A 13,078-nucleotide genomic window follows, 5' to 3' on the forward strand; every position below is an offset into this window, starting at 1 on the left:
ATATTTTTTCCGATCCCTCCCGGTATGGATCCCCGGCACGATTTTCAAACAGCTGAAATCAGCGGTGGTGTCCTTCTTATGGGGAGCTGGCAGACGTAGAGTGGCTCTGACGACGCTGACCCGCCCAAAGGACGAGGGGGGCCTCGCGGTCCCAGAATTCGAGCTCTATTATTTAGCGGCTCAGTTACAATTCTTCACGCAGGAGGTCGCAAGGGTGTATCGCGGCCCGGAACAGAGGAGAGAGTTCGGCACACCCCGTCATGTCCTTGCATACATCACTCTTCAGCAGAAACTGCTTCTGCGAGAGCTCTCCCTGGAGGAGCGGACCCTTCGCCAATGCTGGAACAGATCGCAGAGGCGGACCGGTACTGGGCACCCGTATGCTCCGGAAATTCCTCTAGGCATGGTGACGGCGCTCCCGCATGGCGGCGATTGGTCGAGATTACACCTTTGGGAAGAGGCGGGGCTGCAGATGATAGGTGACCTCTATGAGGATGGGGAATTATCCCATACCAGACGCTGCAGGGGCGGTATGACCTCCCGAGGGGGGACTACCTACTGCATGCAGCAGTGGTGAGAGCCATACAGGCACATTGGGGTGAGGGACTGATAGAACCTACTACATCACTAGCGTGCCAGTATACCATGATGGCGGCGGGAACGATTAAAGCTGTTACGTGCCTTTATCGCAGAATGCACACGGACGCCCTACATCCGCTCACGACACTTAAAACTAAATGGGAAGCTGACCTCCAATTAGAGATCCCAGACACTACATGGACACAATTAGTACGGCGAGTCAAGAAAGGCACTAGGAATGCGCGCTTCCAATTGATACACTTATTTATACTTCATCGCGCGTACCTCACACCATGCAAGATTGCAGAGTATTTTCATGTAACAGATGCAGCATGTCCCAGATGCACTCTTGCAGGGGCTGGCCTGGTCCACATGTTACGGGGCTGTCCGGGGTTGCAAGTATATTGGACGGGAATTGAGGAGACCCTGAACACAGTCACTGACAGACAGTTGCAATATAATAGCGCAGTGTCCATCTTACATTGGTTCCCCCACACAAAGAAGAACAAGCTGACAAGTACATTTATAGATATGTGACTATTGATAGCCAAAACGGAGCTGACCAGAGGGTGGAAATCAAAAGCGGCACCGACACACAGAAGATGGGTGAATGAATTCCTGAAATGGGCGACTGCGGAGAGCACGATACTTTACCAGCTGGCCCGCCGTAGCTCAAATGACAAGGCGCAGGAAGTTGCAATGCTATGGGAAACGCTGGTACAGGCGCTGAGAGATAGTCTGACTGAGGAGGAGGAGGGGGAGGAGACACTAGACGAGACGCCCCGAACAGGATTAGACACGCCGACGGTCAATTCACCAGATGCACACAGACAATAAGTAGCATTGACTCCGATTTTCCTTTTCCCACAATATGGGTATCACGATTGCACCGATCACTGACGCTGACACAGGGAGGGACGGTTGGGGAGAGGGGAGGGACCTACGATCAGGGTTTCTAGGGTGGGTTACATACATCACGATCAACCCAATAGGGTGGTGACACACTACATAATTAAAAGCAGAGCAAGGAGCTCCTGTTGAGCTTACAATAAGATCGTTCTCGATCCACTAAGTGATCAGTATGGAGAAATAACGCCGCCCTGCCTCCGGGATGTGGGCTGAATGGCTGTGTATCATGGTACTGAGAAACGACTATGGCAGATTGCCACTGAACTGTATGGTGCTCACTGTATAATTGAATGTTTTACCTAACCCTGCAATAAAAATTGTTTTACAAAAAAAACAGCAGGCAGGGGAAGCAGAACAGAGTATTTGTTGAAGGACATCCTGTAAGCCAATCAACGTTGTGTATCAGGTGTTTGTGAAAGAACGTGTGTAAAGCTTCCCTCTGTCTAGGGAACTTTGTTGTAGGTTTAGGTCTGGCCGGTGAGGTTCTAATTGTTTTACAATTAGTTTCTCTTCACGTTTCAGTCCAATGAACGGCTTTGCAAGTAGTTGCTCTACTGTATTCATGGTGTTACCAATGTTAGTGTTACCTGTCAATAATCAAAGTACAACGTATGAGGTTTGGTGCATGTATTTAGACGCCACCCACCATGTACACAACTTACATAGCCCTTAACTACTAGAATGTAAAATATAGCAGCAGTTTCCTTACCTTAAACACTGGGGTTGGTGGCTGTGTTGTAGCAGAAAAGGAGGCTGGCGCCTCTTCTTCTTTGCTTGATTTGCCCAAAAATTAGTTCGGCAGCCTGAGGCTTTACCAAATGCTGAAAAGCAAATACACCAAAATGTAGTTGTGTTAACCAAACACACAGACTTTTAACAAAAGCATTCAAAATGTAAAATATTGGCAGGCATGTACAGTGGTGTAACACAAAATGAGCCCCCCCTTGCAGAATGTGCTGAGGCACCCCTTAGTGATCACATCACGATGCATTTCTTTGATCATAAGTGACTCTTATTACAGAAAAAGTTGGAGACCCTTGGCTTAAGTGATCCACAAAGACTTGACCCTGTACACTGCACATTACATTTGGGTTATACATCAGGTTTCACCTTCTTATAACAATACACGTGAATTTTACTAAGTGGGCTAATGGAATTCCTTGCATTGACCTGTACAGTATAGGGGGCCCACTTTTGGTTCCTATGTGTAGTCTACATGCAGACGACGATCATCTGATTTATTAAGGGACTCAGATCACACTCCTGGAATGTGGTTAAGCCTGCCTTAGCATTGCTTTTGTAGGCCATGTGGACTTCTAGAAGGTTGACGTGGGCAAGCTGGCATAAGCTCTGTAGTCTGGAGATGAACATGTCACAGTCATAGACATGCCCTTAGGAAAACGGACACTGGAACCAGGAGGACAGCTTTGCACTTTGGCACAATTCCGATAACGATAAAAACACATTCTGCGTAGGACGTTGGAGTACTGCCTAACACACAACAGCTGTAGCACCTAGTTAGCAGTTGATCTATAAATTATAGAGGTAAAATCTTCTCCAGTGAAAATTAATCTTCCTCTGAAACAATACATGCACTATGGAAAATATGCAACAAATACAAATTCAAAGGAAGACTGAAAACTGGTATTTTGTTGTTTTTGTCATTGCATCCAGATATATGATACAACAAGTAACATCATACTTACAAGAAGTCAGGACTACTGGCTTTGTCGATGGTTGTTAGTTGCAAAAGATAAATAAGCAGAAACTGTGGCTTGTATATAACAATGAAAAAGCTTCCACATAAAGCCCTGGTGACACCACAACAATGTTGCTGCCCCTCCAAAATTGAAAATAGGGCTAGGCTAATTCTTTACACAAAGCATGCACAAATACTGCTTGCTGGCTTACATTATTTCCCAGTATATGCTCGATGTATGATATTGGCAGAAAAACGCTGAAATTGGCAGAAAAACAATGAGAGACAGCCAATCTGTTGCACATGTGTTACTCACCATAGGTAAATCAGGGGCACGCTATGTCAATTCTAAGATGCCACTAGCTCTGGTAAAGCAAAGCAGGCAACTGGGAGACAAGTCAGATTAATGGTTGTTCATATTTCCTTAGGGCAGACAAATGTATTGCAGACTGTTTACCCAAACCACCCCATCTGTTTCTTGTACATTATTATCACATTATTATCTCATTTAACAGCTGTTTTCAGAGAAAAATGCATAAACAAAAAAGAACCGGAGGTATGTGAAAAACATAATTAAAATGAGAAGTCAGTTTCAGTTTCAAAAGCTTTATTCGATCATTTAAAAAAAACAATCATAAAAGCACACGGAAAATACATCAATGTTACAAAACAATTGTAAAAAAAATTTAAAAGTAGAACATTTCATGCAATCACAAAAAAGGGAGAGGTAACAAATGGACAAGTAGCAGCTAATCTTACGGGAAACGGTACATTCACAGTTGGGTTGTAAAATCCATACTTTTCCTGGCGGACACAGATTTCAAAATAAATTTCGCTGTAAAAAAACACACATCCAGTGCATCAAGTGCAAATAAAAGCCTCATGGCAGTTTTAACAGTAGACACAGAATATTTTTTGAAAAGTGGTTTAAGGTAGGTATTACGGAGATACAAATACAAAGGACAAATAAGCAAAAAGTGCACAGTGCTCTGCTTCGTAGTCCCGTCACATGGACAGGGGATTGATGTATGCTTTTTTATCAGGGGAAAAGCCACCAGATTATGGACAATACCTAATCTTAGTCTGCTAAGGACATACTGGTGCGATTGCTTAGTGACCACTTTTAAATACTTCGAAAAGCCATAACATACCAAGTTATTTGATTGGTAAAATTGATGTGTAACAAACAGGCAGTTGGCTTCACTACGCAATTTTTCTTTAACCCCCAGGTAGACCTGTTTAAGCTCCTGTTTGGAAATATCAGTGGCACTAACTGGGTCCGCAAAGACATCAATATCAAACATGTCTCTATATGATGTTATAACGTATTTAAGCCATGGGATCAGACTATATTTATCCAAACGGAGGCAGTCATTGATGATTCTCCTAGTGAAACCAGTTTCATCCTTGGCCCAGATGGATCTCCAGGCCAGTAGTGGTCTCAATCCTATTAGATCAGTCAGAAATTGCAACCCAACTTCTTGATGAACCAGCTCATTGGAGGCTGAGGTTGGGAGACAAAGAAGCCTCTTTAAAAAATCATTTTCCGCCACTTGCAGATCCCCATGACGACAGTGTCCCCAAACACCCGATCCATAGAGTGCCGTTGGGGAACATCTATGTCGGTATACATACAACATGTCATATATACGACGACTTCCTATTTGTGAGGCAAATTTAAAAACACCAGAAGCACCCTTGCCCATATTGGCCCTAACGTTAAGTATCTCCTGTGCCCACGTACCACTGCTACTAAAAGTAATGCCTAAATAGCAGAATTTGTCCACCACTTCGATTTTTTGATCCTAAAACTGGAATGATCTTAACTTCCTTACCTTCTTCCCACGGGCCATAATAAAAGTTTTTGAGTTATTAATTTTTAGTTTCCTCCCCTTGATAAAATCAAAAAAACTGTTCATTAATCTCTGCTGACCGACCGGAGTTCTGGATAGCAGAACTGTGTCGTCTGCATAGAGCAGTACAGGGATCGCTTGGCCCTCGATGATCGGTGCATCAGCTTTAACCAATTTCAACTCGGAATCCATGGCATTGATAAAAAGGGAGAAAAGGAGTGGGGCAAAGACACAGCCTTGCCTAATACCTGAATTAACCTTGATTTTATTAGTACATTCCCCTGCTTGGCCAAATCGAATCTGGGCCGACAACTTACTGTACAATCTAGCCAAAAAATAAATAATTGCAGCAGGGGCGCCCAGATCTAATAGGGTAGTCTACAATAGGGCATGATCCACCAAGTCAAATGCGCTGGTAAGATCTGCAAAACAGAGGAATAACGAGCCCTGCTTGGCTCGGGTGTATTTGCCAATAATTAGATCTAAATTAATACACTGCTCGATGGTACCGAGGCCCCTACGGAAACCGAATTGGGAATCCGCAAGGATACCATTAGCCTCTGCCCACTCCTCCAGTCGCAGCAAGAGCACCCTGCTCATTATTTTCAGAGATGAGTCTATAAGGGAGATAGGGCGATAGTTCTTAGCCTCGCCTCTGTCTCCTTTCTTGTAAATAGGTATAAATATTGACTCACCCCATGTTGGTGGAGTGCATTCCTTAACTGCCGCATTAAAAACCTGGGTCAAAAGAGGGCCAGATTTCAATGGATCCGCTTTATACAGGTCGACCGGTACCCCATCAGGTCCAGGGGCCTTCCCTCCCTCGCTATTCCCGATAGCATTATCTACTTCTAATGTTGTAATATTGAGGGGTAAATTTGGGCCGGGGACTACATCCCTAGAGCATATGGAATCTTCTCCGCCCGGATTAAAAATACCAGTGAAGTGTAGAGCCCAGCTTTCCTCACTGACCTGGGCAGATAATACAGGGAATTCCTCTTTCTGGAGGAAGGGGCTATTTACAGTATTCCAGAAAAGCTTACTGTCCCGGAGCTCTGCCGCTTTCGAGAGATTGTCCCAAGCTTCCTCCCGTAACTCTTGCTTCCTGCATTTCAGATGGTTTTTTTAGGTTGCCCTAAGAGATTTAACAGCTTCGCTATCCCTAGGACAGCTTGAGAGAGCTTTCTTGAATTCTCGTAAGGACTTTGAACAGGCCCTATCGAACCACCCTACAGTCACCCTAGTACTACTGGCCTTGGTGATAGTTAAGGTCCTTTTAATTATGTCATTTAATTTCTCAAAGTCGGCAAGAATACATAATGCGCCTGTATTAACATCTAGGCAGCGCTGCAATTCTGGGAGACTAGCTGCCACGATTTTAGTCAGACAGTCACGGCAACACCAGGTATTCTGCAGAGAAGGTAGATTTAACAGGCGGAGGACGGGGGCGGGAAGAGGACCAGCTGCGGCTAATGACCCGCCGCGCTGCTGGCTGGTCCTCGCAGTCCCGCAAGCCTCTTAGTCCTGGGCGCCTTCTCCCGGTCCCGTGCCCTCTTCCTCACAAGGCACTTTCCCGACTTATCAGGCGAGCGGCACCCGTGTAGCGGGGGCCGCGAGAGGTGGGGTGAGAGCAGGTGAGAGCAGGTACGAAAGTCCAAAAGTCCAATTACTCCCCCAGCAAACTCCGGCAGACAGTCACGGCAACACGAATGAGAAGTCAAGCATATATAATCCCGTGTGACCCAGGAGACAGGTCTGGGACTTGCGAATGCTTTATGGAGTGTTAGAATAACTTAGGAAAGGTAAATGGGGCACTTTTAGTCGTACAGTTTATATTATCTACTTCATAAATAGCGAGGGTTTTCAACGTATTCATTTGTCCTTTGACTCCACAGCTGGCTTTGGTATAACCAAGAAGCAAAAAAAGAATGACCATGAGAAGAGAGCCATGTCGAGGTGGGAAATATTGAAACCGACAGGCACTAAATGAATGCATGCAAAGAAAGGCATACACAAATTATGGGTTAGCTGAGCTCACTGCAGGTCATGCATTCTTGAAGCTGATATTGCATTTGTGGAAGGAGATAAAAGACAGTTCGTATATTTGGTTCAAAGTGAGGCTTGCTTACATGGAGGAAAAATGGATGTTGTTAAATCTTGTAACGTTATACCTTTGGGAATAGCTGGGCCCTGCAGAGTGTAGTCCAGTGGAGTGGTATTAATATGAGGCGTTCTGCTTCATACAAAAAAATCCCTGGCTTGTAATCGCTGGAGGCGGAGCTAAGAGGCAAGTTGATTGAACATTATTGTCATAGAAGCTTCTAGATTCTTCCTCTGGAAACACTATCTATTTTCTTTCCCTCTTCTCTATTCTGCTTTCTCCACAGACCCTTCTAGGCCTGTTCTGCTTGAAGTTATACACACATCGCAGTGATTTGCAGTGATGCTTGTTTTTAACCATAAGATAAATCGCGCGAGGCTTGAGGACATTTTCAGTTTCCTGGTCCCTGCTTGTCACGCTGTGACGGGGTTGCTGTGCATAGGGACACGAGAAGCATTGACCCTATACCTTTCTTCAAACAGCACCCCGAGAACTGGAAGGTCGACGACGTGATTTCACCAGGACTCGAGTACAATCACCCTGAGGAACACTGCTTCTTTAATTGGGCTTACCCCGGCGCTAGCCACGCCCTCGACAATCTGGTAAAACCCCACGAGATCATCACACAGGTGTGTTCATCACCCGGAGGCGAAGGAGGCGTTTGGAGTGGCGTGGAGAGTGACGGCGAGGAGTGGAGGTATGGAGACGGCGAGGAGTGGAAGTGCGGAGGTCGGAAAGGCGAGAGGAGGAAGAGCGGAGAAGAGAACATCGGAGGAGAGCCGGGAGACAAGGCCAGAGGAGAAAGACCGGAGGAGACGAGTGGTAACCGAGGCAACGTCAGGAACATCGAGACGAAGGAGGAGAAGAACGGAGGAGAGACCGGAGGGAGAACAGACGACTGCAGCGACAAGCCAGGAGGCCAACGTGAAGGCGCTTCGCCCAGCCACACTTCAACCAGGGAAGTGTGACTCTCGCAGGTACGGTCACGCTTTGCGGGCTGGGCGGGACATAAGTGGGCTAAACCTCCGTAAGGGCTTTACCTGAGTATCCTCTGCACTACCCTACCCCGTCACGGCATTGCAACCCACGTTCGACTAAACGGTTGTTGTGCACGTGTGCCTCCCTCACAACCCCCCCCCTGAAACACTAATAGCGAAATAGGACGCCACACTGAGTCTTTTCCCTTTCCCTTCTTCTATGTTCCAATCTGGACTCCGACCTGGAGGACAACGTGCCTAGCCTCCGGACTACAAGTCCCAGAAGACACCGGGAGAGAAGAGCCACCGGAACAGAGGCAGATCGAGAGCTGCCCTTACCGTTCTACCGGAAGTTGATACCGAGGAAAAGAGTGTTAAAAACAATAAAACCCTCCTTCCCCACAGTTCCTGTGTCCGTGAGTCTGTTCCCATCCCCACACACACGATGTTCTCTTTCCCACCACAGTAAAGCAGTACTTCACACTTGAGAGTGCAGTGACACATAATCATCTTATTTAGAGCGCGTGGTGCTTTCGCAGAGCTCTATCTCATACTGAGTTGCTGATGTGACCGCGGACTGTTTATTCCTTGGCTGCTGATCAGGTGGATTGTTAAAGCCATTAAAGCACCTTGCATTTGTGATTGTTAATGATGTGTTTTGGGGGAAGCATGTAAGATTTTTTTCTTTTCACTGGATGGCCCTTTAAAATGGCGCTAATGGCGCAGCTGTGCGCCTGTACCTGCTATGTGGAGAACACAGTCAGAACCCCCACGCCCCCGCTCTGACACACGCCACTAGGCTTCATTTCGAGAGGTCTCGTCGTGGCCCAGTCTCAGTGTGGGCATGGGTGGACTCCTCCTGCCCCGGCCTCATCCCTTGTTGTGGCACCGTCGCTTGGAGCCTGCTCTGATCGATGCACCGCTCCTTCACTCAGGATTACCCCGCCTCACTGCACACCCAACTAGGAAGCTGCAGCGGCGCAGCGCGCTCTGCCGAGGCTGCAACTGGCAGCTGAAACCAAACCACTGCAGGCCGCGGCGGCACATAATCTCACTGGACTGCTGCGGTACTGCGTGGAGAGCACGGCGTGGGGCTGCCACCTAGTATTTCACCAGCAGGGCCAGCAGGTCTGTGACAAGGCCGGGGAAAGAAACTGTCACTGAGCTAAATAGCTAGACTCAGAACATTGACTAGTGTGACTGTCGGTTTCTCAGTCTAAATTTAGTCCCAGTTTGAAACAGTGAAATGAATGTGATGGGACAGCTGTAGCGTTAATGAGCCTTTTAGGGTGAGACTGAGGCCAGGCACCAGTGTTAATAATGTCGCATGCAGTACTTTTCTTACACTACATCACAATGGAAGTATATGATTCCTCTTCTTAACTCCACGTCATAATACGTGCACCGTGCACTTCTTATTACTCTACAGACTGACACACCTACCTGATGCGTCGTCAGTGTAGTGGTCTGTGGTCACACAGTCACTCACTAGTCAGTAGTCACACTCTCGATGTCTGTCTGATTGATCTTCTCCAGACTGCACGTGCTCTCGTCGTGCAGAGATGGGATGATGAAGGGGGACGACGAGTGACGACTGGACGTGGGCCGGCCCGATTTGCCCAGCAACTGAGAATGTCCAATCACTGAATGGCTCAACACTAAGCCATTACAGTGATTGGGCATTGCCACGTTGGACGCTCCCACCCCCGCAGTGCAACACTAGACTGCTGCTGCCTGCTGGCAACCAGAACTCAACTCAGAAGCACTACATGCTGCACCACTAGCCAATCCTGACGCTGCTCTCTTCAGAAGAGAGCTGCTCTCTAAAGAGAGCAGCGTCAGGATTGGGGTGAGCATGAAAAAAACGTTGCTCCTTTTTCAACAACTGGGGTCTGTGGCATGAGACAAACACCGTACTCAGCGGTGCTTGCTTTTCGAATGCCACAGGCTTCAGTAGCTGAAGAAAGGCAGCCAGTCAAACACCGCATGTGCAGTGGTGCAACAGTGAGTCAGAGACAGAGTAGGCTGTAGTCAGTGTCACATGATTTGATGACGTTTGCGCCGCAGCGCGATGGAGCTCAGTTACTTTAAATTATTTTAATAAATTATAGAAACAACAACTTGTCAACTTGAACTGTGCGCTAAATATTAGTGGGGCACTAATTATTAGTGGGGCAACGCCCCACCGCCCATATGGTAAAACCGCCACTGGGTAAGACATATATATTAAGGATCTTTTGTGTTGTTGAGTTTAAGATTTCATATTCCTTCTTGCAAATATAACCCTCATTCAAGGCTTGGGTGGTTATATGCAAGATTTGGGCCTTCAATCTAGGTGTAGGGTCTTCACTAATGGGCCGATAATGTTCTCTGTTCTGGAGTTGGTTCAAAATCACGTTATCATATTCATCTGGATCCCATAAAACAATCCCACCTCCCTTATCCGCAGGTTTTATTACGGTCAGGGGGTTATTGGATAAGTCTCTTAGTGCTACCATTTCCTGTCTAGAGAAATTGGGCTTGAAGAACGTTCTCTTCCTACTGTAATCATCAATGTCTTTAAATATTAGTTCTTCAAAATAAAGAATTTCGCCCGGCATGGTCGTACTATCAGGGCAAAAAGTGGATTTTTATGTAATCCACAGTTATTCAATTCACTCATATCTTCTGCCCCAGAAAAGAATATTTTCAGTCTAATTTTCCGCAAAAATTGTGAGACTTCCGTCTTAAAATTCACCGGATCTTGTACGACCAAAGGGACAAACGACAAACCCTTGAGTAGCACTTGCTCTTCTATACTAGTCAAGGGATGTTTGGAAAGATTGTAAATAGGGATCAGTTTGTTATCACCATTCTGCATATTATTGTGATTACCATTCATCTGTTGTATGTTCTGTGTCTGGTTCTGAAGACTCCTTGGTCCGGCACTGGTGGTGGTGGTGCCCTCCATTCTCCTCTGTACCCCCTCCCCCTGTGTCCTCTGCCTAAAAAAAGAAGGGATCTTGGGTATTGGAAGTAAGTCAGGTATGGCTGGTATTGTTGATAATATCCAGTGGATCCCTGATCTGAATCCGAGGAGTACTCTGAAAAAGTTATAACATTTCTACGAGATCTACCTCTATATTGCAGGTTTAATGTGCTTGGATTGTCGTTCTTAAAGAAATCTTCCTTTAGGTAGGGATAAACAGTCTCAATTTTAAAGTTTTTTATATCCCTTGCGACTTTAGTAGTTTTTAGATTCACAGTATGTGTTTTGAAATCAATGATGTTTTTTTTTAATAGAGTCCAGAAGTGCTTTAGCATCAGTTATACCCGAGTCCACCCCGATCTCCTCTTCTAATCTTTTTATTTCTTTGAGTTCTTCCTCACTAATTCTCAGGGCGGTTTGAATGGACAACTCTATCCAATCACAGGAACATTTGGTACCCACTGCACTGAAATCTAGTAAGTAAGGTTTGTCATTTACAAAAATGACTGGTATGTTCTTAACCTGTAATCCTACAGGTATCGTATTACTTTTCAGGTGATCCAAAAAGACCTGTGCATGTAGTTGCGTTCTGGTGTTCTTTTTACGCAACTGTATAAGACGTTCTCCTTTATCTGAATTCAAGGTACTTGTCTGTCCCTGAGCCTCACCTAGCAATGAAGGGATCTGTAGTAATCTATTGATGTCTTCATCTGAATACTGAACCATATGAGGTTCAGTCATATTCACACAATATGAACTTATAGCTAAACCCACCATTCCCACATGTGCACTACCTACTATAAAAAATACACAAAACTCACACTATCCAGTGCCACAGTGCAAGTGCTCCCTATTGTAAATTGGTGTATTAATCAGTGGTTCCATGTTTGGCTATCTGGTTTACTTGTCAGACCCTAGTCTAGTGCACTGAGTGTGCCCAGGGCATGTAAATCCAGATGCTGCTGGTGGGCCTGCAGCACTGGTTGTGCCACCCACAGAATCAGCCTTGTATAATGTGTCTAAGGTCTGCCATTGCAGAGCCTGCGTGCAGTCTGGTACTGCCATGCTGACTGGGCAAGTGCACCCATTTGCCAGTCCCTAAACCTTCCCTTTTCTTCATATCAGTCACCCCTATGGTAGGCCCAAGGGCAGGGTGCATTGTAAGTATAAGGTAGGACAAGCCCTGATGTGTGTGGCATGTCCTAATAGTGAATTACAGCCATTTTCATTTTTCACTATTGCAAAGCTACCTGTTCTCCATAGGCCAGAATGGGCTGTTAGAGTTATTACATTTTATAATCCTAACTGTCTCAGAAAACATGGTAGAAATTCGAGTTTAGTATGCCTGAACTCAGAATAATAAAATACATCTTTTAGTAAAGTTTATTTTAATATTCTGTGTTCGCAAATACCACTTTTAGAAAGTAGGTATTTGCTTGTCTAACCATTCAAACATGCCTCTGCTAGGTTGTGTATTCCTATGTCTGGTTTTGTGAGTGACAGGGCTCGGGAATTCCAGGAGGCAGGCTGAGTCACCCAGTGGTGAATAGAGAGATCTGCATCTAGATGGGAGGTAGGAGTTGCACCTGAACCTTGAATAGAGCTGTGCCTGCCTTCCACAATGCTGGCTCCACCCCCTGGGGAGCGGCTGATGTCTCTTCCCTGCACACTGAAAGAAGAGAAGGAGTCCTGTAAACAAAGTGCTCCAGGACTGTACTTGCCTTCCACAATGCTGGCTCCACCTCCTGTGGGGCATCAGATGTGCCTGCCCTGCACTGTGAAAGGAGAGAGGAAGTCTGTTTACCCCTCTCCCCTGAGAGAACAAAGGATTTTGGGGTATAAATATTGGGACCCTGATCCCATGAAGTTAGATCACTTTGGACTACAAGAAGAAACCTTTACTGAGGAGAGGAACCTGAAGAAACTGAGGAGAGACTATTCCCAAGCTGAAGTGCTGCTTGGGGGATTGGCCTGCAGTGGTTGCCTTACTGC

The 13,078-nt window shown here is 46.0% G+C and overlaps 1 long non-coding RNA gene across 1 annotated transcript in view; it reads right to left on the bottom strand.

The window, feature by feature from the left end:
• Positions 1–13,078, bottom strand: part of LOC144829023 (uncharacterized) — a 355,713-nt gene that overhangs the window by 295,302 nt on the left and 47,333 nt on the right. The window contains exon 2 of the long non-coding RNA XR_013610582.1: positions 2,198–2,309. This is a non-coding gene — a long non-coding RNA (uncharacterized LOC144829023). The remainder of the gene's footprint in view (positions 1–2,197; positions 2,310–13,078) is intronic.

Source organism: Lissotriton helveticus, chromosome 4_1, assembly GCF_964261635.1.
Source record: "Lissotriton helveticus chromosome 4_1, aLisHel1.1, whole genome shotgun sequence".
NCBI lineage: Eukaryota > Metazoa > Chordata > Amphibia > Caudata > Salamandridae > Lissotriton > Lissotriton helveticus.